The sequence below is a fragment of the Phoca vitulina genome, unplaced genomic scaffold (genome assembly GCF_004348235.1).
Source record: "Phoca vitulina isolate PV1807 unplaced genomic scaffold, GSC_HSeal_1.0 scaffold62, whole genome shotgun sequence".
Lineage (NCBI taxonomy): Eukaryota > Metazoa > Chordata > Mammalia > Carnivora > Phocidae > Phoca > Phoca vitulina.
This window is the reverse complement of record NW_022589765.1, coordinates 5,361,086-5,387,031: the sequence shown is the minus strand read 5'-3', so window position 1 is coordinate 5,387,031 and position 25,946 is coordinate 5,361,086. Positions and strand designations below refer to the sequence as shown.

Sequence of the window (25,946 nt, the reverse complement as noted above, 5' to 3'; positions counted from 1 at the left end):
CACCAAGACAGTACTTTGTAATAAAAGTTGTTTTGCATTGAGCTTCTCTGTAAGACCTGATTTTGCCTAAATTGGATCAAAATTTGCATTATAGTAGAGTTCAGAATTCTAGAGTGTTTGAAGTTAATGTAGAGGTTGCCTAGATCAAGTTATCTAATAAATATAAATATACATACAAACATATAAGTCTGTCTTTTTAATTCTGAAAACTCATTAATGAAATCACTAACAATAATTCAGATAAAATAGAAAGAAATGTGGATTAATTGCCAAACATAATAATCCCAAACTCTCCATCAAAAGATCAAACTTATGGCTGACATGTCTTTTTTTTTTTCCTGCAAGTATGAACCCCATATAATTTGTAAGAGTAAATCACATAGAGCAGATAGTATTTGGAATTTGGATTTCCTGGCTCTTATGAGCTTTGGCAAAATAATGGAGTGATATTGCCCTTTCTTGCCTTTACATATTCACCTTGAAAGAGAGTGCTCTTTAGTGAAGAGAGTATAAGTTGCTAAGAAGTCTTTGAGGCTAAGGGTTTTGGTCTGCACATTTTGAATGTGGGTGAGTTTCCTGCTCTTGTATACTGAAAGGTACTCTTTTGGGGCTCCCATACTGTTAGGCACATTTCAGGCCTGTGAGGAAAAAAGCAAAGCAAATGTTGCCAGAGGGAACAGTGAGGCTCCTGCTGTTTTTTCCTTCTTCCTCCCTGGAGTGACCAGTAGCCATTCAACATTTGTACCTATCTGAGAGTTTGGGTGATCTAGAAAGAGAAACATTTTCATAGGCCAGTGTTTTTCCAACATGGCTGTGGATGAGAATCAACTGGAGGTACTTTTTAAAAATACAGATTTCTAGTATCAGAATCACTGGTCCTGAGAATCTATCTTTTAACAAGTGGTGCAGGTCATTTTGATGCATAAAGAGTTTGAGAACCATTGGTTAGAATTTAAGACCATGGTCTTTAGAGTCAGGTGAATCTCAATTCAAATTCAAGCTTTGACACACACTAACTGTACTTATAATCCAGTCTTTCTTGTGTTATCATATTCTTTCACTTCCATACTATCTTGTGTGATAATCATCTCTCAGCTGCATATGCTCAATTAGGTAGTTGTCTAGTTTCTTCTTCCTAGTGTAAGGGAAAAGATTTGTATTAGGGTAAAGGCTAATACACCATAACAAAAAAAACTCCATCAGCTTAAATGAGATAGAAGTTTATTTTTCATTTATGTGGTAGCCCAGAGATGGGTGGATCAGGTCTGGCAGGGTGGCTTGACTTGACCCAGTCATTCATGGAATTAGGTTTCTTCCATCTTGTTGCTTTGCCATCCTCTAGGGTCTACGCCTTGTTTTCATGTTTGAAACTGGTTCACCTCCAAGTTCATGTGCCTGATTTTAGGAAAGGGAAAAACAGAGTACAGAGCGAGTGATTTCCTCTTCTCAGAGATGATATGGAAATTACACCCTTCGCTTCTACTCTCATCCTATTGGCTCAACTAAATCACATAGTCACAACTAACTTATATGGAAGCTGGGGAATATAGTGTCTATCAGGGCATTCCGGGGCCCAGATAAAACTTGGTGTCCCTGTTGTTAAAAGAAGGAGAGGATAAATCCTAGGGGACAATCCTTAGGCTGACACAGCCCCCAATTTAGGGGAAACCAAATGGCTTAGCAGTTAATACTGTGGGCTTTAGAGGCAGAAACTTGTGTTGGAATATTGGTTTTCTACTGTATACTCTAGAGTGAGCCATTCTTAAACCTCTCTGAGTGTTCATCTGCAAAATGTGGATAATAATAGTATCTTTTAAAAAAAATAATAGTATCTTTTTCATAGGATTATTGGTAGGATTTTATAAGATAATCCAAGTAAACTCTTAACCTATTGCCTGGTATACAGTAAGCACTCAATAAGTACTAGGTTGCTATTACTAGTATTAGTATTTATATTAGCATCTGAGCTGGTCTCTGAAAAATAGGGTTTTTATAGATGGTCATAGAAGGGAAAGAGCAGGGCACCTGGGTGGCTCAGCTCCTGTTCCTTGGGTCCTGGAATCAAGCCCCTCTACCGGGGAACCTGCTTCTCCCTCTCCCTCTGCCCATCCCCTGCTCGTGTACTCTCTCTCTAATAAATAAATAAAATCTTAAAAAAAAAAAAGAAGGGAAAGAGCATTCCAAAAGAGGCAACAGTAGGAAGTGATTTATTCGACTATTATTGAGCATCTACATATGATAGGTATTAATAGTTTAGTGATTAGGGGGAGGGGCTTTAGGTCATGCAACGAAGGGCCCAAATATCAGCTCTCTCATTTATTCCCTCTTCATGGTTCCAACTCATACCATATGGTACTTGCAACTCTGCCTCATTCCCTTACCACCTATGTTGGCCATTCACGCTAACCTCTGTAACTCTCTTTTAACCGTACAGTTTGATAATGACTTATTCTTTGAAGGAGCAGAGAAAAATTCCTTCAGAGGCAGTTAGCACCACTTAACTCCACTTCCCCATATATGCAGTTATCTGGTTGGAAGTCATCCTGTCTTTTTTCTCTCCTAATTCCCAGCTGTGAAATGGGTTCCAGTTTTCTTGCCTACATATGATGGCTATGAGGTTGGATTCACTGTTCTGACCAATTATATCTTAGTGTTATTACTTTTTTGATGTTAGTTCATGATCCTAATTTATTTCCTCTATTAATTTGTCAGTTATTCTTTTCAGATTTTCTAGTGGTTGTTCTAGGGTTTAGAAAATACATCCTTAACTTATAAAAATTTACTTTAAAAATATTATGCCCTGGGCGCCTGGGTGGCTCAGTTGGTTAAGCGACTGCCTTCGGCTCAGGTCATGATCCTGGAGTCCCTGGATCGAGTCCCGCATCGGGCTCCCTGCTCAGCAAGGAGCCTGCTTCTCCCTCTGACCCTCCCCCCTCTCATGTGCTCTCTCTCTCTCATTCTCTCTGTCTCAAATAAATAAATAAAATCTTTAAAAAAAAAAAATATTATGCCCTATTGTTTTCCAATAGCTGGGGGTTGGGGAAAATAGAAAGTGTTTCTCAGTTTTTTTTGTCCCTCTTTAGGTGGGTCAAGATGGCTAGAGTGGGCTGAACTTGGGTATTTTCCTTCCCCAGGTCAGTTAAGCTGATAATACCCCAGCAGGTTAGGCTCTTGTTAATTAGTTTCCCCTGAGGGCAGGCATTGTTAAGAACAGAGTTTTCTGGGTATTTCAAATGGTTCCATTTTTCCTGACAGAAGTCCAAGTGAGTTTTTCCTGATATTTACTGTGGGAACCTGGTTGAGCTCTTGCGATATTGCTGGGGCCCCTTTCTATGACTGGGGCCTCCTGGAATTTTTAGCTCACATTGTTGCCCACACTGAGCCTCCAGCAATTCCTCAATTATAGATCAGGTTTTCCTATCCTGGCTGTGGTTCCCCCGATGGTTTCTGTTCTAGAGCAGAGACTCAGGTAAGCCTCGACTCCCTTCCTGTATTTGCCTGTCTCTTGTATTGGGGGCTGACATTTGCTTTGTGTCCTCCCCTCTCTTACAGATCCAAGAAGAGTTGTTGATTTTTCAGTCTGTTCAGTTTTTTACTTGTTAGAATGGAGTGGTAACTCCCAAGCTCCTTACATGTGAAACCAAAACCCAGAAGTCTAACACAGAATTTTTACAGAGGTAATCAAGTTAAAATGAGGGCATTAGGGTAGGTCCTATTCCAATATGATTGGTGTCCTTATTTAGGTTTCTTGTTAAAAAAAAAAAGAATCTTTACTTGACTTTTTCAATTTCCATCTCTACTGAAATTCCCTATCTGTTCATGCTTGCTGTCTACCTTTTTCACTAGCTCATTTCATATATATCATAATTCATTTGATATAATGTGCTCTTTAACATAACAAAATAATCAAAGTTCTTTTAAGTCCCTCTCTGATAGTTCCAACATCTGAGCCATCTCTGTTGATTGCTTTGCCTGTTGACAATGGCCTGTTTTCATGTCTGTGTGTCTCATAATTTTTTATCAAATGCTTAGAAGAGGAGAGACTGAAGTAGGTATTACTTATGTCTGGGAATGGGCTTCTTCTTATTCTGTCAAGCCTTTAATGTATGGTTAAGTCAATGTCGTCAGGAGTTAAAGTGAATTTGGATTTTTTCATGTTTATTTTTACCTTCAAGATGTCAGTCTTCAAATTCTTCTAGCAATGGGTGCTATTATCTTGTACTTAGATTCCTGGCTGGATTGCCAGATGGTTTTTCTCAATGTTTAAGTCATCCCTGGATGCCTGCACCAAAGAGGGGGTCTCTCTTCATGTTCTTTCCCCTCCCACAATGGTAAAATGCTATTGCTTATTACTTGTGCAGTGCTAATCGTGAGAGTTTGGGAGTGATTCTCTGTTGTTCTGATACAGTCTAGTCTCAAGCAGACCCTGTTAGTTTATCAGTTTACAGCTTTTGTAACAACTTGAACTCAAATCAACAAACTCAGATGAAAAAATTCAATGTAGAATCCAAAGCCCTCATTCCACCTCTATCTCAGCAACTCCATCTCAGTGTTCCCCACGCTCACATAAATTCTAATTATTATTATTTTTATTTTTAAAGATTTTATTTTTAAGTAATTTCTACACCCAACATGGGACTCAAATTCACAACCCAGAGATTAAGAGTTGCATGCTCTACCGACCTGTCCTATTTGTTTTGTTATAGTATAAACTGTTGCACGCATTTTTATCTGGACTAGAAACCAAAAACCAAGGAAAATTGTGTGTCAATTTATGGAGAGACTAATTACTACAGTATCATATTGTGTCCCATTCTTTTCCATGCCACCTCCACCCATCTGCCTATCTATTCTGTTAGCAAGAACAGTCAAGGGTTGGAGGGGGATGAATACTGAAGTTAAAAGAAAACTCCTGTTCATTTCTCCTTAGCTGCTCAAAAAACCCCAAAACTTCAGAGGATGGAAAAAAGTCAGTCTCTAGTATTCCTGGCTTTACTTTGTTCATCTGAAGCAATTTGTCCAAATCAACTTTCCTTCTATTTCTGTAGTGCTTGATAATACCATCAGAAAAGATGCTAAGTTTTAAGAAAATAATTGTTTAGGGGCATCTGGGTGGCTCAGTCAGTTAAGCATCTGGCTCTTGATTTCAGCTCAGTTCATGATCTCAGGGTGATGAGATGGAGCCCCGCATTGGGCTCTGTACTGAGCATGGAGCCTGCTTAAGATTCTCTCTCTCTCCCTCCCCCTATTCCTCCCCTCCCCACTCCTACATGCACACACACACTCTCTCTAAAAGAAAAGAATATTTTAAATCGTCTAAGAAATAGGCTTAAGAGAATAGATTATGGTGTAATAATTTCTTGTTTAAATCCAAATCAAACTACTTTATCACCTGACATTATTACCACTTTTTTTTTTTTTTTTTGATGCTTTTAAATTAGTCGGTAGGTGAAGAGAGTGGGTCACCACACCATTGGTATAATGATATTGTTAGGGAGGTGTCCTCTTGATGTACACAAACCCTCCTCACTAATGCTGAAATGGAACTGTGATATGAGATTAGGGAAATTCCTGCAGCTTGTATATATTCTTGCAGCACATTATATATTTATGTCCAGATCTAGGTTTGTTTCAAACCTTTTTTGCTGCTCTCTCATTGGCTCTGCCAGTTGAATGGGTAAGGGATTCAGCCTCCTGTGCTAGGGCTTCTCCTAAGGGAAAGAAATGGCATGCTTCCATTTTTATATAAATAGGCTGATTTTCTGTTTCCCTAAGCCTCCATTTTGTGTTCTGAAGAAAAACAAAAGAAAGATACAGCTGATTAGGTCCATCCCCCCAGGGTTTGGTATTGGGCCAAAGATATACTGTGTGTGATTGCTTTTGTTTATATTTGGTGTGCTTATAAAAAGTAACAATAGCAAGCATTCATTAGGTTTTACTGTTGTAACAGTTGCAAGTACCATACATTTCATTTTTAATCTTTCCAATAACCCTATGAAGTAGGTGTATTATTTCCATTTTATAAAGATGAGGAGGGGCGCCTGGGTGGCTCAGTCGTTGAGCATCTATCTGCCTTCGGCTCGGGTCATGATCTCAGGGTCCTGGGATCGAGCCCTGCATTGGGCTCCCTGCTCCGCGGGAAGCCTGCTTCTCCCTCTCCCACTCCCCCTGCTTGTGTTCCCTCTCTCGCTGTCTCTCTCTCTGTCAAATAAATAAAAGATTAAAAAAAAAAAAGATGAGGAAACTGAGCCTCAGAGAGTTGGAGTGACTTTCCCGGGGCACCCAGTTAGTCGGTGTTGGAGCTGGAATTTTAGCAAACTATAGATTCCATGCTCTTAAGCAGGAACTGGCAAATTTTCCTGTAAAGGGCTGGATAGTAAATGTTTTTAGGCTTTGTGGGCCATATGGTCTCTGTTGCAGCTACTCAACTCTGCTGTTGTAGCATAAAAGCAGCCATAAATAATATATAAATTAATGGATGTGGCTCTGTTCCAATAAAACTTTATTTACAAAAACAGGTGGCGAGATGTAGCCTGTGCGCTATTATTTGTTGAACTCTGCTCTTTAACCACTATGAAATATTGTCACATTGTTAAGGATTAATGATTCATGAGTAACAGAGGTATTTTCCTTGTTCTTCTACGGGAGATATGCAGTGCTGTTAGGCTTACAGAATAAAAAGTCAAAAGGATACTTAATATTTGTATCTTTATAAAATATTTCCATATTTGTATCTCTATATACATCTATTTATATAAATGGATATATGTAGATGTGCCGGTGAACATATACATAGATATGCAGGTGCACACAGGGGTATGTGTGCATATGTGTGCATGTGTTTGGGATACATACACACACATATATACACCTACCTCACTATATTTTATATATATGTTAACATTTTAAAATGTTAATTGTGGTTATCTCTTGAGTTAGGGAATGTTTTGAATTTTCTTCTATAAAAGGGATGACTTTTCTAATTTTCCTGTAATGCATATTTATTACTAACTGGAATCAGAACAAATTATAAAAACAAATATATCAGTTTTTTTCTACATGGGAGGCACAGAAATGGAGAAAAGGCCTATGTAGCATTGAGTAGAAGCTAGAACCAGGAAAGAGACAGGCTGCTCAGGAGCATACCAAGGTCGCACAGATCTGACAGCATGAGTTTTTGATTTTTCGGCTCCATATGTATTCTTTTTTTTTTTTTTTTTTATTTGACAGAGAGAGACACAGTGAGAAAGGGAACACAAGCAGGGGGAGTGGGAGAGGGAGAAGCAGGCTTCCCACTGAGCAGGGAGCCCGATGCGGGGCTTGATCCCAGGACCCTGGGATCATGACCTGAGCCGAAGGCAGATGCTTAACGACTGAGCCACCCAGGTGCCCCTCCATATGTATTCTTATTGACTGATCTGTGAAGTTGAATCTGGTCCTTTTAAATGCTTTTCCTTTTCTAGTTACGATATTAAATTTTGTCAGCAGGGATTCAAGTGACGTTAGAAGGAGAAAAAAAAAATTTTTCCTTTCTGGTTCCAGTGTGCGTTCACAATAAGCTTCTGCAGGGCAAGTGGCTTCCCCATTGTCCAGCTTCTGTAGTGTACGTGGCTCTTCCAGCTCCCGGCTGCCCCAAGCTTTCCCCGGTAACCCCCTCTTAGGGGGTTTTGCAGTGGAGTGCGTCTGCTAAAACACTTCCCATGAACGCCCTTGAGAATGAGTTTCTGAGAAGTTGCAAAGAGCAGATTTCGAGCAAGTTTTACTGGTGTGGCACCTCAGCAGCTTCTCTGCCATCCAGTTAGCCATGGCTATGTCCTCTCCACCAGTGTCAGCCCTGTTGGAGGAGGGTTGTGGGACTAAGGAGGAACTCTTCCTTGGGCATTCAATTTCAGCCTTTGGGATAAGGATTGCTCCTTAGATATGCTATTTCTGTATTTGGAATGGTCTTTACTTCTTCCTAGCCAATCCCTCGTTACTCCAATTTTCTGTTCTAATTAATAAGTTTTTATATTTAACTTGCCCTGTTCAAATGACCATGTCATTTATTTATCCTGATTGGACCCAGACTGGTATACCAGCACACTGAACTTGGCTGCTTAGGATATCTGGGGACCAAGTAGACAGACTCTTCTTCAGCAACCGAGAGGGAGCCAACTAAAATTGGAAAGTGAATATTGACCTTTCTGACAGTTACAGAAGGATGAATCAGGAGCAGACTTATAATCCCAAGCCAAATGCTCTTGCTTTAATTTTCTGAGTTGGATGAAACTGCTCTCAGTCTTTCTCAATTTCACATTGCCTAATTGATATGGACTTTGTATCTTCGAGTTAGTTTTGTGCATATGGTTAAATTTGTCTTTTTCTAGAATGGCAGTGTTATATAGTGGCAAGTATGGATTTGAAGCAAGGCAGATCTGTTTGAATCCTGACTTTATCACTGACTAGCTATATGACCTTATGTAAATAATATTCATCTTTCTGAGTCAGTTCAGATTTCCCCTTTGTAAAATGGGGACAATAGTACCTACCTAACATGTTACTGAAGGTTTAAGAACAGTGAATGTAAAGGTCATAGTATGGTGCTTCATACATAGTAACTGCTAAATGGTAGCTAGTAATCGTTGTCATTATTATTCAGTGTGTACAGAAAATTACTCTCCAAGTAGATGTAGAGGAAACAAGAGTTATGATCTTAAAGTTGGACGCACACATTTGTTAAGAGCAGATTGCAGCGTGACAGTATGAAGGACTCTTTCTCTCCCTAGCCCCCTTTCCTTTCAGGAAGACTCACATCTATAGGCTATAGTTAGACAACAAAGAGTCCGGATGTAGTCCAGGAGCAGATGTTGGAAGCAACACTGGCCCTATTAGGTCCTGACTGAGCTCAGCGAGCTTAAGTGTGAGTGAGAGGGGCTGGGCCCTCACTTAAACAATCAATCGTGACTCAAAATTAGGTAACGATCATAGGATGCCAATAGTTATGATTCCTGCTGCTGTCTGTGTAAGTAGGTTTGCTCTTGATTCGGCTTCCCATGATGCCCAAGGAATAAAGAGAGGGCTTATTTGATATGCACACCAGGATGTTTGTATGTGTTGGGTGGTGGTGAGCATCTTTTAGCTGGGCTCCTGCTGTGATTGACTCCTCACAAATAGTGCATATGTAGCTTGGGTCCCTTTTCATGTCTCTGTAAAACAAGACAGATTACAATTCTTCTTGCCTGAGATCATGTCCTGGCTGAGCTTCTGGTGTGTCACATCTGCCTCTCTGTGTGTGTCTGTTTGCCTCTGTACTTGTCAGTGACATTCATCAGTGGAGGGAAATAGCTTCTGCAGTTGCAGCTCTGTTGATGAATTTGGTCAGGCCTGGCTAAGTAGTTATGCCTGGTTCGGGCTGGTCTTCCATGGAAGAAGAGGAAGTGATATTCTTTGGATTAAGTTATTAAGGGCTTGTGTTAACATTTATTGACTACTTTGTGCGAGATTCTGTACTAAATGTTAACAAATTATCTCCTTCCAAACCTCAGAGGACTATGAAGTAGGTGCTGCTATCTAATTTTATAGATGAGAAAACCAAGGCTTATGTTAAATGATTTATCCAAGGTTACGCAGCTAAAATGTGGCATTCATTCATTCAATGAAGGATTTTTTTGAGCAATTTCTATGCCTGGAGAACTGTTCCAAGTGGTAGGGACATACCAGAAAATAAGAGCGACAAATACCCCTGACCTCATGGAGCTTACATTTCTAATGGTAAAAGACAAAAACTGAAATATATGTTATATGGTGATAAGCGTTAAGGAGAAATATAAAGCAGAGAAGGGGTATAGGGAGTATGTATGTAAGATTGTTTAGAGAAGGTGGTCAGAAAAGGTATCACTAAGAAGGTGACATTCGAGCAGAGCTCTGAGGGAGGTGAGAGAGTGAGCCATGAGAATATCTGCAGGGAAGAGCATTCCATGCAAAAGGAACAGAAATTTCAAAGGCCCTGATGCAGGAATATTCCTGGCATGGTCAAGGAACAACAAAGAGGTTAATATAACTGGAGCAGAATGAGCAGAAGGGAGAGTAGGAGATGAGATAAGAGAGGTAATAAGGATCCAGGTTGTATAGGACCTTAGAGCCACTGTAAAGATTTGGCTTTTACTCTGAGACCGGAGAGTTTGGGCAGAGGAGTGATATATGATATGACTTCTGTTTTAACAGGATCAGTCTATTATATTGAGAATCAACTTGGGTTAAGGGGTCTAGCAAGGAGGAAGAACACATTAAGTGATTTGTCCAAAGATTAAATCTTTTTTTTTTTTTTTTTTTAAAGATTTTATTTATTCATTTGAGACACAGAGATACAGAGAGAGAGAGAGAGCATGAGCAGTGGGAGAGGCAGAGGGAGAGGGAGAAGCAGACTCCCTGCTGAGCCAGGAGCCCGATGTGGGACTCGATCCCAGGACCCTGGGATCACGACCTGAGCCGAAGGCAGACGCCCAACCATCTGAGCCACCCAGGCGCCCCAAGATTAAATCTTTTGAGTTCAACTCAGTAAACACTGAATACAGGGCTGGATCTAGTATTTATGGAGTCTGAGGCTTTATACAATTTTGGGGGCCACCTTTAAGTGAAAGAATTCAGAAATAGCTATATACGCTAGGTTTTTTTTTTTAATTAAAAAAAAAGGAACTGGGAAAGGATCCCTCAGGTAAGGGACTCTGAAGCATAAGCTCCATCAGCTTCACAAGTTAACTCGGCCTCTGAGTGAATTACTATGTACCAGACTCTATGCTAGGCCCTGGGAACAAAAGGATGGATAAATCACAGTGATTAGCCTGAGCACCTAGACTATTGAAAGCCTTCTCTCTGACTTCCCTTATCTCCTTTTCTTCAATCTGTCTGGCATACAAATGAAGATTTATTTTCCCAAATCACTGCTGTATCACTATGACACTCCTCTTTTAAAAGCCTCTCATTGGTTTTCCGTTGCCTGAAGGCGTTCTTATATTCTGTCAGGCATCAGAATCAGTTGAGGGGGTATGTGTGCATGTGTGGTCGTGGTGGGGGGGGGATGCTTGTTCAAAATGAAGCTTCCCTGGCCCCAACCCTAAACCTACTGCACCAGAGTCATTGGACTTGGGGCCTGTAACTCATTTTCAACAGTCTCTCCAGGTGATTCTGATGCAGATGGCTACACTTTAGTAGTAGCTAATGTGCTAAGGCCAAAGCTCCTTAATATGGGGATATCATCCATAATCTTGACCTACTCACATCCTTGTTATTCTTCAACATAGACCCTCCATTCTAGCCATTGTTCCCTAAGCATGCTCTACACATTCTTGACTCTATAGAACCTTTGATCACTTTGCTCCGTCTGGCTGAAATGCCCTTTCTCTCCTTACTGTCTCTCCAAATCTTAGCCATTCCTTAAGTTCTAATGCAGGTTTAGTCTCTTTCTTGGTGCCTTCTCTGACCCAACAGCCCATAGCCTTCACACTCCCAGGGTACTCATCAGCAACCTTGTCATGTTTATTGCATTATTTTACTTCTTAGACATGTCTGTTGTCTCAGCCAGACCATAAACTCCCTCAGGATAGGTTCCATTCCTTTACCTTTTTGTATCTCCCAAAGGCCTTGCCCAGTACTGAGCAGGCAGAAAAAAACAACAGGAAGAGGCAGAAAAGAGTGTTTATGCTCATAATGGAGCATATTTCTTGTCCTTTATATTCTCATTTAGTAGAGCATAACAAATTCCCTAACAACTACTTTTCAATGAACAACTCAGATTTGGTTCATAAATACAGGTTCCAAAAATGCACTGAAGATAAAAACCTCTTTGGCTCAGAATCTCTTGCCGCAGGAAGGTATTCGGTGATATACTACTGGATACCGGCTGCTATTTTAGTAAATACTTCAGGAATCAATTTATTCAGTGCTGTGATTTTCAGATTTTTATCCAAGGATGTATTTCATGTTTTGTTGCTCTTGAAGGAGCTTTATCTGTATGCTGAAATAGTATACTCCTAGGCTATTGGAAAAGAAACCCCAGCACCAAAGTATGCCTAGAGGTTGCATTAAGGTTTCCTAGTGATTATGACATTATACTTATCAAGGTTTAAGATAAGACGATGGTTCCAGAGTCACTCTCATTAACATGTTCATGCAAGAATGAGTATAATATCTACATTTTTTAAAGGAGGGCAAACCTTAGGCACAGGTTAATAAGCCATGGTCAGGCAATGAGATTGTAATCTTGCTGAAAATTGAGTTTATGCAGATTTGGTTTTTCTATTTCTCTAGGAGAGGCAGCATAGTTTAGTCAAGTGATTTTCAAACTGTTTTCCACTGTCTTAGGGTTCTATAGAATTACTCTGATGGCCACTGAGAGCAAGGGTCTGGTGGTTATGGCTGATACTGTTGTAAGAGAGAAGTATTCAAATTTGATTTGGCTTCTGCCTGCATCACAAAAGGTAGAACTAAGCATGGTAAGAATGAATCCAATGTCAAGTTAAGTTGAGCTTGTGACCTCAAGTCTCTTGGCACAGATAGTTTATATCCCAGAGGATTGATCACAGATGGGATTATAGCAGTGTTGTTTAGGAATCTTTAAGGAGGGGCGCCTGGGTGGCTCAGCTGGTTAAGCCCCTGCCTTGGCTCAGGTCATGATCCCAGAGAGCTGGGATAGAGCCCTGCATTAGGTCCCTGCTCAGTGGGGAGTCTGCTTCTCCCTCTGCACAGCCCCCTCATGCTTGCGTGCTCTCTCAAAGAAATTAATAAAAAATTAAAAAAAAAAATAGAAGGAATCTTTAAGGGATCATGAAAATGGACTAGGTCCATAAAGAAGCTGGGAGAGGAACAGATATTGTCCTGGTTTTCAAAATGGAAGAAGGTAAATTCTGTGAAGTATAGACTCATAAACTCAACTTTTTTTTTAATAAGTGAACTCTACACCCAGTGTGGGGCTCGAACTCACAACCCCAACATCAAGAGTCACAAGCTCTACCAACTGAGCCAGCCAGGCATCCCAAGACTCATAAACTCAACTCCTTCATTTCTGTTTTCAATGTCATTGACTTCCACTCTTATTTCCTTCCCTTTGCTTGCTTTGGATTTATCTTGTTTCTACTTTCTTAAATCAGAACTTTAGATTATTAATTTGAGACATTTTCTTTTTTCTAATATAAGCATTTAGTGCTATAAATTTCCTCTCAGCACTTCTTTAGCCGTATCCCTCAAAGTTTGATGTGTTTATTTTTATTTTCATTTAATTCAAAGTATTATTTTGTTTTCTTTGAGACTTTTTCTTTGCCTTAAGGATTATTTAGATTTTGATTTATTTCCAACTGTTTGGAGATATTCCTGTTATCTTTCTGTTATTGATTTGGTTCATCTTGGTATATGTTCCATGTACATGTGAAAAGAATGTATATTCTGCTGTTGTTGACTGGTCTGTTCTATAAACGCCGATTAGATCCTGTTGGTTGATGGTGCTGTTGAATTCTTCTATATCCTTGCTGATTTTCTGTCTAGTTCTGTCAGTTTTTGAGAGAAGTGTGTTGAAGTCTTCAATTACCCTTTTTTGTCTATTTCTCCTTTCATTCTATCAGTATTTGCTTCATATATTTTGCAGCTCTGTTGTTTGGGGCATAAACATTGGAATTGTGTTATGTCGTCTTGATGGACTGACACTTTTTCATTATATAATGTTCTCTCCCTCATTATCTCTAATAATTGTCATTTCTCTGGTCTACTTTATTTGATATTAATATAGCTACTCTTGCTTTCCTTTGTTTAATATTCACATGATATAACTTTTTCTATTCTTTTACTTCCAACCTGCATATATTGTTATTTGAAGTTTCTGTTACAAGCATATCATTGTGTCATATTTTGAAACTATTCTACCACTGTGTCTTTTAATTTGTGTATTTAGACTGTATACATTTAATGAAATTATTGATGTTAGGGCTTAAGTATAACATTTTTTGTTTTCTATTCTCTCTGTTCTTCACTTTTGTGTTTATTTTTCCTTCATTCTTTTGATTTACCTTCTTTAGAATTCCATTTTGATTTGTGTGTATTTTTTTCCAGCTTTGTTGAGACATATTTCACATACCAAACAATTCAGCCACTTAAAGTACATAATTCTATGGTTTTTAGTATATTGAGTTGTGCAGTCACCACCACAATCTTTATCACCCCAAAAAGAAACCTTGTAACCCTCTAAGCAACCACTTTCTCTCTATATATATACGTATGCCTATTTGGGGCATTTCATGAATGGGATCATATAATATGTGGTCTTTTGTGACTGCCTTTACTTAGCATGTTTTCAAGGTTCATCCATGTTGAGCAGGGAGCCTGGTGCGGGGCTTGATCCCAGGACCCTGAGACCATGACATGAGCCAAAGGCAGACGCTTAACTGATTGAGCCACCCAGATATCCCATTCTTATAGTTTTTAAAAAATGGATTCTTTTTGGGACGTCTGGGTGGCTCAGTTGGTTAAGCGTCTGCCTTCGGCTCAGGTCATGATCCCAGGGTCCTGGGATCGAGTCCCACGTCTGGCTCCTTGCTCAGCGAGGAGCCTGCTTCTCCCTCTGCCTGCCGATCCCCCTGCTTCTGCACTCTCTCTCTGACAAATAAAGTCTTTAAAAAAAAAGAATAAGGGGCGCCTGGGTGGCTCAGTCGTTAAGTGTCTGCCTTCGGCTCAGGTCATGATCCCAGGGTCCTGGGATTGAGCCCCGCATCGGGCTCCCTGCTCCGCAGGAATCCTGCTTCTCCCTCTCCCGCTCCCCCTGCCTGTGTTCCCTCTCTTGCTGTATCTCTCTCTGTCAAATAAATAAATAAAACCTTTTAAAAAAAGAAAAAGAATAAGAAAATGGATTCTTTTGGAATGCCTGGCTGGTTCAGTCAGTAGGACATGTGACTCTTGATCTCAGGGTTGTGAGTTCAAGCCCCATCCACATTGGGTGTGGAGCCTACTGAAAAAAATGGATTCTTTAGGATTTTCTATATAGCAGATCATATAATGTGTGAATAGAGATAGTTGTACCTTATCCTTTCCCATCTAGATACCTTTTATTTAATTTTCCTAAGTGTCCTGGTTAGAACCTCTAATAAAAATTTTGAATAGGAGTGGTGAGAAAAAAAAAAAAAGAAGTGGTGAGAGCAGGCATTCTTGTTACCAATCTTAAAGGGAAAATATCCATCTCTCACCACAAAGTAGGATGGTAGCTGTGGGTGTTTTGTAGATGCTTTTTATCAGACTGAGGTTTTCCTTCTCTTCCTAGTTTGAGTGTTACTGACATGAAAAGGTGTTGGAGGTTGTCAGATGTTTTATCTGCATCTATTGAGATGATCCATGTATTTTTTGCTTTTTAATTCTGTTCATATGGTGTATTATATTCACTGATTTTTTTTTAATTTAATATATATCCTCATGTTTGTGGGATAAATCGCAGCTAGTCATGGTGTATAATTCTATATGTTGATGGATTTGGTTTGCTAGTATTCTGTTGAAGATTTTTGAGTCTATATTTTTAAGAGATATTGGTATGTAGATACTTTTTCACATCATGTTGTCATCTGATTTTAGTATCAGTGTAATAAGAGACTCATAGAATGAGTTGGGAAATGTTCCCTCTTCTATTTTTTTTAAAGATTTTATTTATTTGAGAGAGAGCATGCACGCACGTGAACACAAGTGAGGGGGAAGGGGCAGTGAGAGAGGGAGAAGCAGACTCCCCGCTGAGCAGGGAGCCTGACACGGGGCTCGATTCCAGGACCCCGAGAACATGACCTGAGCCGAAGGCAGATGCTTAACTGACTGAGCCACCCAGGTGCCCCTCCCTCTTCTATTTTTTTGGGAAAGTTTTTCAAGAATTGATATTAGGACTCCGTGCTCAGTGCAGAGTCTGCTTGAGATTCTCTCTCCCTCTCTCACTGCCCCTCCTGCTCATGCTCTCTCTTTTTCTCTAAAATAAAGAAATAAATCTTAAAAAAAAAAAATGGATATTAATTCTTTAAATATTTGGCAGAATTCACCTGTAGAGTCACCTGGTCCTGGGCTTCTCTTTGTTGAGAAGTGTTTGATTACTGATGCGCTTTCTTTCCTTGTTAAAAGTCTACTCGTATTTTTGTTATTGAATGAGTTTTGGTCATTTGTGTTTCCTAGAAATTTACCCATTTCATTTATTATCTAATTTATTGGCATCCAGTTTTTTATACAATTCCTTCAAAATTGTTTTTATTTCTGTAATGTCTTTTAGCTTGGGCTGTTATAACAAAGTACCATAGATTGTGTGGCTTATAAACACCACACATTGATTTCTCACATTTCTGGAGGCTAGAAGTCTGAGATAAGGATGCCAAGCATAGTTGAATTCTGGAGAACCCCTCTTGGTTGTAGACTGCTGTCTATCCACTGTGACCTCACATGGCAGAAGTGGGCAGGGGAGCTCTCTGGGGTCTCTTTTCTAGGGACACTAATTCCATTCTTGAGGGCTCCCAAAGACCCCACCTTGAAATACCATCATGTTGGGGATTAGGTTTCAAAATAGGAATTTTCGGGGGACACAAACATTTAGTCGATGGCAGCTACCTTTTTTAATTTCAGATTCTAGTAACTTCAGTCTTATCTTTTTTTTATTCTTGATCAGTCTAGCTAAAGGCTTGTCAATTTTGTTGATTTTTACAGAGAACCAAATCTTGGTTTCATTGATTTTTCTTTATTGTTTTTCTATTTTCTATTTTACCTTTGTTCTAATATTTATTATTTTTTAACCTCTGCTTTAGATTTAGTTTGTTCTTCTTTTCCCGGTGACTTAAGGTAGAAGGTTATCTTACTGATTTGAAATCTTAAATCTTTCTTTTTTTTTTTTTTTTTGGCAGTTATAGCTATAAAATCCTGTTAAACATTGTTTTCACTAGATCCTATAAGTTTTGGTATTTATGTTATCATTTTCATTTATCTTATTTTCTAATTTCCCTTATGATTTCTTATTTGCCCTATTGATTATTTAGGAGTTTGGTGTTTAATTGCACATGTTTGTGAACATGCCAAATTTCCTTCTGTTACTGATTTATAATCTTGGTTCTATTGTGGTTGAAGAACATACTTTGTATGATTTCTGTCCTCTTAAAGGTATTGAGTCTTGTTTTATGGCCTACCATGTGGTTTATTGTGGAGAGTATTCCATGTGCACTTGAGAAGAATGTGTACCCTGCTGTTCTTGGGAGGTGTGTTCTATATATGTCCATTAGGTATAGATATTTTATAATGTTATTCAGTTCTTCTGTTTCCTTGTTAATATTCTGTCTTGTTGTTCTATCCATTATTGAATGTGGATTATTTAGTCTTTAAGTATATTATAGAATCAATTGTTTCTTCATTTCTGTCAGATTTTGCTTCATGTAATTTGGTGCTTTATAATTGGGTGCATATGTTTATAAATGTTATATATTCCTGATGGATTGTCCCTTTTATCATTGTAAAATATCCCTCTTTATCTCTAAAAGCACTTTTTTGTTTTAAAGTGTATTTTGTCCTTTTACTTTCAGTCTATATCTTTGAATGTTAAGTGTAGACAGCATACAGTTAGATCTTGATTTTTATCTATTCTGACAAACTTTGCCTTTTAATTATATTGTTACTGATATAGTTTTGTTTATGCTATTTTTACTTTTTTGTTTTCTATATGTCCCATGCCTTTTTGTTACTCTATTTCTTGTGTACTGCTTTCTTTTGCATTAAATGAATATTTTCTAATGTAAACTTTCAGTTTCTTTAATTTTTCCCATTATAGTTTTGAATTATTTCCTTTTGGTTCCTTTGTGGTTCCTTAGGCTCACTACACAGATGTTATCAGAATCTGCTCCAGATTTATACTAATTTAGTTCCAATGAGACATAGAAATGTTACTCCTGTGTAGCTCTATTCCCTTTTTCCTCTTTTTGTGATGTTATTGTTACATGTATTATGTATGTTAAAAGCACAACACAGTGCTATAATTATTACTTCATACAATTTTATATCTTTTAAAGAAACAGGAGCAAGAATAACATATATATATGTATAGCTTTTGCTATATTGACCTTATTTCCCATTACTGGTTTCTTCATTTATTCCTGTTGATCCATGTTACCATCTAGAGTCATTTCCTTAATCCAGTACAGCTCTGCTCCCTACCACCGCCTTGGTGTTATTGGCAAATATGTTACATTCTATATATTATAGGCCCAGCAGTGCAATTATATATATATATATAATATAATATAATATATATATATATATATATATATTTTAGTTGTTTTTTTTTTTAAATTTGTTAAGAGAAGAAAGGAAAGAAATATGCATTTATACTGTCTTTTATAATGATATAATTACCTTTACAAGTGCTTTTTGCTTTTTTGTGTGGATTTAAAATACTGTCTGGGTCACTTGCTTTCAGCCTATTCTTTCTTGTAAGGTGGGTCTGTTAGCAACAAATTCTCTCAGACTGTGTTGATCAAGGAATGTCTTTATATCGCATTTATTATTTAAAGATAGCTTTGAGGGATATAGGATTCTTGGTTGATAGTTTTTTGTCCTTATTTTGGCGCTTTGAGTATGTTTTTATCCTGCCTTCTGGCCTCCATTTTTTCTGATGACAAGTCAGCTGTTAATTTTATTGGAATTTCCTCAAAAATGACCCTTTTTTTTCTTGTTGCTTTCATGATTTTCTCCATGTCTTTTGGCTTTCATCATTTTTACTATGATGTATCTTTTTGTGGATCTGGTTGGTTTTATTATATTTGACATTCGTTGATCTTCTTAGATGTGTAGATTGAAGATTTTGATCAAATTTGAAAATATTCAGCCATTATTTCTTTGAATATTTTTTCTGCTCCTTTCTCTCCTCCCTTTTGGCACTTCTGTTACATGCATGTTGTATACTTTGCAGGGTCACATATTGCTCTGAAGCTCTTTTGTTTTTTTGTTTTTTTAATGTAATCTCTACACCCAACATGGGGCTCGAACTCAAGATCCTGAGATTGAGTCGCGTGCTCCACCAACTAAGTTAGCCAGGTGCCCTGACTCTGAAGCTCTTTTTATTTTCTTTTTTCCTCTGTATTATTTTGATTGTATAGTATCTATAGGTCTATGTTCATACTTGCTAATTCCTTCCTTCTTTCTTTCTTTCTTTCTTTCTTTCTTTCTTTCTTTCTTTCGCTCTTTCTTTTGGCAGTTCAAATCAACTGTTGAGCCCCTCTAGTAAATTTTTCTTTTAAGTTATCATACTTTAAGCTTCAGAATTTCCATTTAGTTCTTTTTTATAGTTTCTATCTTCTTGTTGACAGTCTCTATTTGATGAGACATTGTTATCATACCTTTTCTTATTTAAGCATGATATTCTTTAGTGCTTTGAATATGTTTTGTACTGGCTACTTTGAAATCTTTGTTCATTAAATCTGACATCTGTCCACTCTCAGGCAATTTCTGTTGCCTGCTTTCCCCCATATATGGGTCAGACTTCACTGTTTGCATGTCTTATAATTTTTTTGTTGGAAACGGGCCGTTTTAGGTAACATATCGTAGCAACTCTGGTTACAGGTCCACATTCCATTCCACCTGTGTTTGTGGGGTTGCTTGTTATACTTGTTTATTTGTTTCTGGCTAACTGGATCATTTAACTGGATCATTTTTAATGAAATGTATTTCATCTCTATAGTATGAGCTTCTGATACTTCTTGGAGGACATAGCATTGGCCATATGCACAATCACCTCAGAATGCTAGTTGTTTTGGCAGGGCTCTCTTTGTCTCTTTCCCTGAACACACCTAGCTATCAAGCTCCACTAATTGCTGGCTAATTGGTCTATTATTTTCAACAATGTCCTGGAAAATAAATTGTTGCACAGACTGATTCAATTAAAATCAGATCCTTTGTGAGGACAGTTGTTTTTTTTAACTTTCTTCTACAGTCTTATCCCTTTAAACTTTTTTTTTCCTTCTTCCCTCCCTTTTTGCCTCCCTTCCTCCTTCTAATTTTTTCCTCCAGCTTTACTGAGATATAACTGATAGACAACATTGTGTAAGTTTAAGGTGTACAACATGATGATTTGATACATGTTTATACAAAATGATAACCACAGAAGCGTTAGTTCACAATTCCATCACTTCACATAATTATCATTTTTTTGGTGTGGTAGGAACATTTAGAATTTACTCCCTTAGCAACTTTAAAGTAAATAATGTAGTATTGTTCACTATAGTCATCATGCTGTACATTAGATCTTAAGAACTTACTTATCTTATAATTGAAAGTTTGTACCCTTTGACCAACACATTCCCATTTCTCCTGCCCCTAGAACCCTGGCAAGAACCATTCTACTCTCTGTTCTGTGAGTTTGGCTTTTTAATTTATTTTTATTTTTTTTTAAGTTTTTTTTTTTTTTTTGAGAGAGAGAGCAAGACAGGGGAGGGGCAGAGGGAGAGGAGAGAGAGAATCTTAAGCAGACTCCACGCCCAGCAGCACAGAGCCTGTTGCAGGGCTCAGTCTCACGACCCTGGGACCATGACCTGAGCCAAAATCAAGAATTGGACACAACCAACTGAGTTACCCAGGCACCCCAAGTTTGGCTTTTTTAGATTTCATGTATAAGTGATATCATACAGTATTTGTCTTTCTCTGACTTATTTCAATTAGCGTAAAGGTCCAAATGTTGTTGCAAATGGCAGGCCTTCCTTCTTTCTCATAGCTGAAAAATATTCCATTGTGTGTGTCTGTGTGTCACAACTTATTCCATCGATCCTTAGACTCTTAGGCTATTTCAATGTCTTGGTTACTGTGAATAATGCTGCAATGAACATGGGAGACCAGATACCCTTTGAGATCCTAATTTCATTTCCTTTGGATATATACCCAGAAGTGAGATCGCTAGATCATATGGTAGTTCTATTTTTAATTTTTTGAACAACCTCCATACTTCTTTCCGTAATGGCTGTACCAATTTACATTCCCACCAATAGTAAACAAAGGTCCTCTTTTTCCACATCCTTACCAACACTTGTTATCTCTTGTCTTTTTGATAATAGCCATTCTAACAGGTGGTTTTCATTTGCATTTCCCTGATGATTAGTGATGTTGAGCCCCTTTTCATGTACCTATTGGTCATTTGTATATCTCTTTGGAAAAATGTTTATTCAGTTCCTCTGGTCATTTTTAAATTGGATTTTTTTGGATTTTCTATTGGTTATTTTTGCTCTTGGGTTGTATGAGTTCCTTATACATTTTGTATATTAACCCCTTATCAGATAGATGGTTAGCAAATATTTTCTCCCATTCCATAGGTTGCCTTTTCATTTTATTGATTGATTCTTTTGCAGTGCAGAAGCCTTTTAGTTTGATTAAATCCCTCTTGATTTTTTTTTTTTTTTTGCTTTTGTTGCTTGTGCTTTTGGCATTGTATCCAAAAAATCCTTGCCAAGACTAATGTCAAGGAGCATTTTTCCTATGTCTTTTTCTAGGAGCTATAAGGTTTTGGGTGTTATATTTAAATCCTTAAAATATTCTGAGTTAATTTTTGTTAGTGGTATCAGATCAGGGCTCATTCTTTTGCACGTGATTATCCGGTTTTCCAAACACCACTTCTTAAAGAGACTATCATTTCCTCATTGTCTATTCTTGGCTCCCTTGTCACATATTAGTCGACCATATATGTGTGGGTTTATGTCTGGGCTTTTAACTGTGTTCCTTTGGTGTGTGTGCCTGTTTTTGGGATTGTTTGTTCTATTTCTATGAGAAATAGCATTAGAATTTTGGTCGAGATTGCATTGAATCTACAAATGGCTTTGGGTAGTATGGAAATTTTAACAATATTCTTCCAACCTATGAACATGGGATATCTTTCCATTTATTTACATTTTCTTCAATTTCTTTAATCAGTGTTTTACAGTTTTCACAGTATAGAGCTTCACTTCCTTGGTTAAATTTATTCCTAAGTATTTTGTTGTTTTGATGACATTGTACATGTGATTAAAAACAATTTTTTTTCCCAGATAGTTCATTTTTAGTGTCTAGAAACTTGAGGAAAAGGAAGGTCTATTGTATTGCCCAATTTTTGACTCTTCTCATTATACTTTCTTCCTTCCTAATGTTCCAAGATTCCTTCTTTTATTATTTCCTTCCTGCTTCATTAATTTCCTTTAGCCGTTCTTTTAGGGTGAGTCTGCTGGTGACAAATTCTCTTAATTTCCCTTCATCTGATATAGTCTTGATTTGTCCTTTTTTCATGAAGAATATTTTCACTGGATATGGAATTCTGGGTTGATATTTCTTTGCTTAGCATTTAAAAATAGTGTGCCACTCCCTTCTGGCCTCAAGGGAGAGCCATGAGTGGGAGTTGTGTGGAGGAAGGGAGCACCCACCTCCTGGCTGCGCTCACCCTGAACTTGTATTGAGAAATCTGCTGTAATTTATGTTCTTTTCCCCTGGAAAGTAAGGTGTCATTTCTCTCTTGCTACTCTCTAGGTTTTCTTTGTCTCTAATTTTGAGGAGTTTGATTCTAATGTATTGTGGCATGAATTTCTTTGGGTCTATCCTGTTTGAGGTTTTTGCATTTGTAGATTTATTGCATTTGTAAGTTTATGTTATTCACCAAATTTGGGGAATTTTAAGCCATTATTTCTTTTTTATTTATTTGTTTATTTATTTGCTTTAAAGTAAGCTCTACACTCAGTGATGTGGCTTGAACTCACAAACTGAAATCAAGAGTCACATGCTCTACAAACTGAGCCAGCCAAGCACCCCTCAGCCATTGTTTCTTTGAATACTACTTTAGTGCCATTCTTTCTTATCACTTTATGGGACTCTGATGGCGTGAATGTTAGATCTTTTGTTATAGAACTACAGGTCCCTAAGTATTTTTTCCCATCTATTTTTTTTTCTGTTGTTCAGTATTGGTCATTTCTTTTTACTTTATCCTTTTTTTTAAATTTCCATTCAGTTTTAGTAAATGGCAGAGCCACATCACATGCTATACCAGTTCAGGGTGAGAATTTTCTTTCTATTTTTTTATTTAATTAAAACAATTTTTTTTAAAGATTTTATTTATTTATTTGACAGAGAGCACAAGCAGGGGGAGCGGCAAGCAGAGGCAGAGGGAGAAACAGGCTCCCCGCTGAGCAGGGAGCTAGATGCAGGGCTCGATCTCAGGACCCTGGGATTATGACCTGAGCCAAAGGCAGATGCTTAACCGACTGAGCCACCCAGGCACCCCCCAGGGTGAGAATTTTCTAATTCACCTTTTCTAATATTAAAACTGCTTCTTGGGGTGCCTGGGTGGCACAGTGAGTTGAGCGTCCAATTCTTGGTTTCAGCTCAGGTAGTGACCTCAGGGGTTGTAGGCTCAAGCCCCACATCAGGCTCACACTCAGCGTAGAGTCTGCTTGGGATTCTTTCTCCCCTCTTTCTCTTCCCTTCCCCCCATGTGCTCTCTCTTTTCCTCTCTCTAAAATAAATAAATAAATCTTAAAAACAAAAAACAAATCCCACTTCCTTTAGTATTGTCCTAAGTCCTACCCTGAATTGAGGGAAGAGTGGCTGGATGGGCCCTATGTTTCCTGGGGGAAATCCAAATTGATATGTTCCCTCTTTGTAAGGAAATGGGACAGGAAGAGCAAGTTTTAGCCCCCAAAGAAAGGACTTACAAGCAATACATATGTTGCTCCACCCTTATGAGACCTGCCGGCCTTTAAAAGGGAACTACATCCTTAACCAACAAGTGTTTTTCACCATGACAGTGGCTCCTGTTGTTTCTTGCAGCAGAAAGCCCTGGGCTCCTCCTTGAGCCTCTACCCTCCATCTACCACCAACAGGAGTGAGCCAGGGCATGGGTGGCCTCCGCCATCTTGTGCATGTCATGCTTCTTCTTGATCACAGGGCCCTGTTTGTGAAAAGCCTCCCGCAGCTCCTGTGACAACTTCTCTGGCATCAGCATCCACCAGTGCTTCTTCTCCCTGCACTCAGTAATCATCCACTTCATGACCAGGAAGCGACGACGCCGCTCAGCTAGTGGCACAGGGACTTGGTAGAAATGGCCACCTCTGAAGATGGGTACCAGCCCAATCACAGGCTCATAGTTCTTCAGTGCTTGGTGGAAGATGGTGTAGGGGTTGCGTTGGATGGTTGTCTGTTCCTCTGCAGAAGCAGCATGGTACTTCTCAAACTCCTTCCTTCTCCCAGCTTCCAGAGTCTGCATCATGAGGGATCTGGCCAGTACTTTGTTTCCTCCTTTCATCATTATATTGGTGAATTTACTGACACTGGGTCTTCAAACACAGAGCTTGTTTTTGTCACTGGGACAGCTTTAATAAGCTGAGTCTTCCTGAGTTCCTGCTCATACTTCTCAGAATGGGTAATTTCTACTATTCTATCTTTATGTCCACTCATTCTTTCCCCTATCAACTTTATTCTGCTTTTGGCTCCTTCTAGCAATTTTTCATTTTGGTTACTATATTTTCAGTTCTAAAATTTGATTTTCTTTATGTCTTCTATTTCTTTGCTGGGACACTATATTTATTTGATGGGAACTTTGGGACTTTCTATCTTTTCATTTTCTTCAATCTTTTACATAATTTTTCATTGAAACATTATGATGACTAACATCCTTGTCACGTAATTCTATTATTTGTGTCTCTTGTTTTCATCTGATGATTTTCTTTTCCTCATTCAGATTTTCCTGATTCTTAGTATGATGAATGATTATTTTTGTGTATCCTGGCAATTGGGGCTATTATGTTATGAGACTCTGGATCTTATTAAACTTTTATAGGACTCCTCAGTCACCACACAAGGGTGGGAAATGGTATGTTGCCTCATTACTGCCAATTAGGGATGGAAGTGCGTATTTCCTACTAGGCCACCTTTGACATTCCATGAATAAGAACCTCTTGTTATTTTTGGGGAGGGATAAAATTTCAGGTCTTTAGGGGCACCTGGGTGGCTCAGTCGGTTAAGCGTCTGCCTTCGGCTCAGGTCATGATCCCAGGGTCCTGGGATCGAGCCCCGCATCGGGCTCCCTGCTCGGCGGGGAGCCTGCTTCTCCCTCTCTCTCTGCTGCTCCCCCTGCCTGTGCTCTATCCCTCTCTCTCTCTCAAATAAATAATAAAATCTTAAAAAAAAAATTAAAAAAAAAAAAAATTTCAGGTCTTTACTAGGCCTCTGCTGACATCACCTTGGCTGGGAGGAGAAAGAGTGCCTCATTACTGTTCCTCACATGGCCTCCACTGTCACCATGGAAGCGGGGGGGTGGGGCTCCTTATCACTGGGTCAGAATGAAAGTTCCAGGTATCTACCCTGCCTTTTTTTTTTTTGTCACCAACCTAGTATGGGGGAAGAGATGACTAGTTACAGCTTTGTAAAGGTAGAAGTCTAGGTTTCCTACCTGGCTTATCCTGTCATGGGTTGTGTGCAACCACAATTTTTATCCCATGGTATTTGGCTGGAGCAAGGTGATTATTGTCTAAAAGTTTTCTGTCTTATCAAGCTGCCTTTATCCTGGTCCTTTGGCTAGAGAGAACAGGTTTTACTTGGAGCACTTTTATTTATTTATTTATTTTTTAAAAGATTTTATTTTATTTATTCAACAGAGAGAGAGAACGCGAGAGAGGGAACACAAGCAGGGGGAGTGGGAGAGGGAGAAGCAGGCTTCCCGCGGAGCAGGGAGCCCGATGTGGGGCTCGATCCCAGTACCCTGGGATCATGACCTGAGTCGAAGGCAGACACTTAACGACTGAGCCACCCAGGCGCCCACTTGGAGCACTTTTAGTCTGTATTCATGGGTGTATCCTGGTTACAAGATTCTACTGCACCCAATTCAGCATATATTAGGCAAAAGGAAAACCCAGGGAATTTAACATCATGCCATTCCTTGAGTCTCAAGGTTCCTACCTGGTCTTTCTTCTCTCCATCTTCCAGAG

The 25,946-nt window shown here is 38.7% G+C and overlaps 1 pseudogene; it reads right to left on the bottom strand.

Moving 5' to 3' along the window:
- Positions 1 to 23,742: 23,742 nt before the first annotated feature.
- Positions 23,743 to 24,447, bottom strand: LOC116623853 (annotated as a pseudogene).
- Positions 24,448 to 25,946: the final 1,499 nt, after the last annotated feature.